This window comes from Papaver somniferum, chromosome 4 (assembly GCF_003573695.1).
Source record: "Papaver somniferum cultivar HN1 chromosome 4, ASM357369v1, whole genome shotgun sequence".
NCBI lineage: Eukaryota > Viridiplantae > Streptophyta > Magnoliopsida > Ranunculales > Papaveraceae > Papaver > Papaver somniferum.
Window position 1 is genome coordinate 17,758,025 of NC_039361.1, and position 5,436 is coordinate 17,763,460.

At 34.6% G+C, this 5,436-nt stretch overlaps 1 long non-coding RNA gene across 2 annotated transcripts; it reads right to left on the bottom strand.

Annotated features, from left to right (window-relative positions):
* Positions 1–526: 526 nt before the first annotated feature.
* Positions 527–2,610, bottom strand: LOC113273575. 2 transcript variants are annotated; one of them, XR_003322489.1, is made up of 5 exons: positions 2,506–2,610; positions 2,283–2,383; positions 1,256–1,355; positions 940–1,015; positions 527–805 (listed from the first exon to the last, which is right to left on the bottom strand). It is a non-coding gene; the product is annotated as an uncharacterized LOC113273575 (long non-coding RNA). The 2 variants fall into 2 exon arrangements; XR_003322490.1 differs by lacking the exon at positions 1,256–1,355.
* Positions 2,611–5,436: the final 2,826 nt, after the last annotated feature.

Consider the following 5,436-nt stretch of genomic DNA (forward strand, 5'->3'; position numbering starts at 1 on the left):
CCTACCTAGATTTGTTTTGTGATTGCTGGCCCACTTGTGTTGTTTGCTGTTGTTAATTTCTTCAAAGATTCTCTGTAAGAATCTTCAAAGAGCGTACAAAGAGAAAAACAATTGGACAACCTACTCTTTGTAAACTTCAGCTGCTCTACTTTTATTTGAAGAAGTTCGAGATGGAACTGTCTTTGATGGCCCTCCATATCCTTCAAGTTCTTCCTAAATCAAACATATATCATAGAACCACTTTAGTTACAAAGAGAAAAGAGAGTATGTGATAAGGAAAAATCCTTATTAACCTCTCAACATAAATAAGAATTTACATTATTTTTAGCAGCCTAAACCCATCTCAATATTAACTTTAAGTGCAAAGAAACAAACACTCATTTCAGGGATATTTGGTTTCATTAAGAAAACAGTGGTTTCCGGATATGTAGGTGACAACCAAGTTGGATCAACAAATATTTCTCTAGGAATTGTATTCACTACCTCTTTTGGCCGTATTGATAGCACCATTTTTTGTTGTGGCCGCAAGTGAGAAGTATCAAGATAAAATAACAAAAAACAGAAAAAAAAATATAAGCGCCCAAACGATAAGCTCTGGCATCTTACAACAACCAACTCTTATTCATGCTTCAGTATGAATGCAGTATCAACTTTGCCATTTTTAAAGTCTTGTTATACAAAGTGGAAACCCTTTTAGGTTTCTGGAAAACAATTAGGTTTACTTTTTGGTTCATATTTGTCTTAAAGAGCATTAATACCCCAGTCTCCAAAATTAGTTTGTATAATCCAGTGATTGTCGGAACCCCTGAAAAAGGATGACAATTTTGAAAATATCAAAAAAAAAAAAATCAAGAAAACTAAAAGGAGACCACAACCGGATCATCAACTGAATTAACATTTTGATATGACAGAATTTGACTCAAGGAAGAGACTGTTCACCTGTAATTACGGTGCCATTGAGATCCTTCTTCATATGCTTAATGGCCCTCTACCTTGTTGGAGCCTAAACAATAACCTGAAATAAAAGAAAAAAAAATCATGTGACTTTTGCAAGAAAATCACAATTGTAACCGAAAATTTATGACCTTGAGATGGCAGTGAAAAAGTGGTAAAGCAATGTATATTACTCAATGCAAACAAACATGGGCGCAAAAACTCATGAACTTTTATAGATAGCAAGAACGGATATGGTGGCTATACATGGTTATGGGTAAACAGAGGCCAGGAGGAAGAATTCAAAAAGCACCTCAATTACCTTTCTGAATAGGGGTTTATAGCTTAGGGGAACCACACAATCAGGATAGACATGGATACCCATCCTTACAAATGGCTATGGTCATGTGTTGCTATCCTCCCTAATCAAAAAATTAAGAAAATATTAGCTCAAAGGTAATCAGAACTCTTGTGGTGCGACTTAACTTAAGCTACCAAACCAATAAAATATATCATAACAAAAACTTAATTATGCATACTTATGACCTAACAAAGGAGCTCCAGAGATGATATTTTCATGTTATAAACTTCACATATATGAAATTACCGCAAAGAATGGTTCTTAAACTACTCTAAAAAAAACTCCTGCATGCCATCCCACGATTCATTGACCAAAGCATTTATTAGCATATTTTTGTTCGTTGCCATTTTTATATAAGAATCTACGATACTTGCAGTTGGTTGTTTAATCGTAGTATCATTTGCAGTAAACACGATGAGAAGATTACATTGAAAATTTTGGGAGGTAAACCTGATGAGAAGATTACCTTCCGCTTTAATCTTAACATCATTTGCAGTAATTGAGCTTTATCTTTTAGGATCCTTTCAAGCCAATTATAAAACCAAACACTAACCACAGTTAACAGAAAGAGGTCACTGTTAATACCATCGAACTCATAATAATTAACAACATCCAAACTCGACTTCCATTTTGCTATCAAGGCCATAAAAAATCCCAACCCTAAAAGAGAACCATTTCTGTCCAGTAATATTCATCTCAATGTCAATAACCACTTCACTACACTATTATTTGGTGAGCTGGAAGGCATTACAGAACGTAGATCATGATGTTGCGTTAAAAGTGAGCCACATTCATCTAACACTCTCCTAATTAACAATACAATTATGGAAATATCCCAAACGACAGTCTATCGTTACTGATGCAATCAAACAGTAAGAGCTGACTACCTATCTCTCTAATAATATAGAACTAACGAGCAATATCACCAAACTGTAAATAACAATCGAATTGAATCAAAAGATTTTTCCCTAATAAAAAGATGCCTCACCCGTTTGTATAGACAAATTACGCGCCCGAAGTCCATAATCGCCCAAAAACAACGCCACTGGACTCCACAGCTCAAGCATAGTTGAACTTACTTAGTTATATCTGCCAACAAAACATCGCGAAAAAAATAAATAAATATGGCTGCATAAGAAGTCATTTATCAGAACTATAGAAACACTGTGTTAGCGACAACTATCTTTCTTTTCAATAAAATACTTAGCAACCTGGATTTCATCTCTCCTAATTTTCTTTTCTTTTCTCAGATAGTTTTATCGAAAACATGTCTTCTTGCCCCCCTCCTCTCTTTAGGTCCTGGTAGTCATTCCCCGCCATCTCAGAATTAGAAATTCTAGTTGCAGAGGTTTAACCTAAACAAAAAGATCCAATTATTAAGCAACTAAATCACAAACCTAAAAAGCTTCCGTAATAATTTACTGGAAATCGAAACCAATAGTAAACCAAAGAAGATAATATTGTTCTTGCCTGATATCGATAAACAGATAGCTAAGCTGATCTTCCGCCTTCTATTTATTTCTCATAATATTTTACCATGTTTTTCAGAGAATTAAGAGAGAAGAGAGAATTAGGGCTTCGAGATTAGATAATAGACGGTGGAGAAGTAATGGGATAACAGAAAATATAAGGTGAGTAATCTCCACATAAGGAGTTTGCTGCGCATGAAAAATTGAAAAATATATTATTAACCCTCGGTTCTTATTGGTAGGGGGCCACGAGCTCTAGAATTCAAGCTTTTGGCCTAACTTTTAATGTGAGGCCAACAATTCGTGCTTAAATTATATATTAAATTCAACCTAATCTCACTATCATAACAAGTCTCCAATTTTTTCATTCTATTTTCTTATCCCTAGAAGCGTATGTTCTTTATTTTTCTCCATCATAGAAGAAGAATCGAAAATTGATTATATTTGATGACGATTGGTTGAGAAACTAGATACAAAGGAGTGAAAATGAACCTACCATAATCCATCATTAATGGAAAACTCTCAGGAACTTTGTTCATTAATTTCCTTGAATGGTGTTTCAACAAATTGGTAACTCCAGCACTATTGAATAGAGAGACGCATCATTCTAGTATTAGAGGCATGAGATGAGAGTGCATAAAAAATATGGTAACAACAACTTAATTTTTTGTCCAGTGGAATTCAAACTCTAAGGTCTAATTTTAATAGAGCCAATCTTCTTAGAGTAGCAAAACCATAATAAACTTTTCTATTTGTATCGTTAAGCTATCAATAAAATGAGAAAACAAAAAAGCGCCACAATAATTTTCTTAGCGACCCTCTTCTCTGATCTACCTCCATGCGAGGATGCTATCTTGTTACGTTTGATGGACAAAGTTTAATTAACATCTAATAATAAGAAGAAAGCTAATTGTCTTCATACGTTTCTTGAGCATTATTAGTTACTCGAAATCTATTATCATCAAACGTAATCAATTCTTTGATTTGGAGAAAAAAAAATAAAGAACCTAGGGTTCTAGGTTTAGGAAACCAGAAAGAACGAAATACCATTTTTGGTGGAAGAAATAAATTAAATTAGGGGTATAGCAAAATTTAAAATTAAAAAAAATAAGTTAATTACTTAAATATTATCTTGAAAACATCTAAGATGAAATATCTAAAGGCTAAAAGGTGCAACCTTATAGAAGCTGTCACGAGGGTGACCTCGTCACAGCATAACTCAGTAGTTTAGTCTTCCTAGTAGTCTTTGTTCTATTTCGGGAATACTTGTGTTATATAGAAAAATTTTTATGGGGATTTTAATAAAGTGCCACACTTTAAATTTCATGTTTAAGAAAGTGCCATTGTTTTTTTCAGAATTTATTTAGTGCCACACATTTGATCTTTTCCATCCAGTTTTTTTTCAAACAACAATTAACATCCGTTAGTGCATAGGTGGCGGTAGTTCAGCTTAGTAAAAGACATTTACAAACCCTTGAATCATCTCACTATAGTTGTGTCTTCTTTGGATCATTTCATCAAACAGAAAGACCACGTCGAGCTCATCCAGCATCAACAACATCAAGTTCGTCTCTGCCGTCTTCTCACTGCCCAAATTCAGTAGCATACAGACTATGTCGAGATCATCCATAAATTTCTCTGGGATGCTCATAGAGATTGGAAATTTATCATACCATCGTGATGTGGATTTGTCCATGAATAACCTTAGTGGACCTAAACCATGCGAAATCGAGGACTGCCACGAATTAATGTCCTTGAAAATCAGTGATAACAAGTTAAATGGATCCCTTCTTTATCAGATTAGATATCTAGTGGAGTTGCGGACTGTGGTTAATCTAAGTCGGAATGAACTCAGTCAGTGGAGAAATATCACCAAAGCTTGGGAATTTAGCCAAGTTACAAAACGAACAACAGGTTCTCGGATTTGAACCTTCTTCTGCTCTGGAGCTTATGTTAAGAAGTCAGAGTATTTCGCTACTGTCGCATAAGTATTGCACTGAATCAAATTCATTCTGTAGCTTCATTACCAACAACACCACACTCCCTTGCAAACAGCAGCGACAAGTTCTCATGGCACACTACGGGAAAAATCATCATTGACGACACAAGATAAGAGTTGCAGTATCCCTACGACAACTCCATTTCATGCATTGTGGAACGGGGGTATTGTAGAAAGTCCAAGTTTTTCTACAATGATTGACAAATGTTGTAAAGGGTGATGTGATTCATGGTTCGACAATAGTTTGTCAATGTTGTGATTCTTTTTCGATTTTTTTTGATAACCTAACACAACTCTTGCTTGTATTGTAGAACAATCGTGGACAACATAAGTAGCATATCGTAGAAACATATGCAACCACAATTACCAGTATAGTCATAATGCTTAACACAACACCCTTAAGGATTGTAATATTTAAAGTAACAACTTCTGTTTTCAGTAGATGAATACGAAAATACAACTTTTGTTTGGAGTTGTGTGCATAATACTATTTCGAAAAAAAAAATTAGGGCCGAAACCGAATTGCCGAAAATAATTCACATTCGCATTAACGTACCAGTGTAACACATTTACATTCATTCAAGTTAACCTGCTAGTCTTAAACACACATTCAAAAAATGGCAGTGATATAGATGTTTGTTACAAAAGTGGAGTTTCCAAAACACACTCTAAAA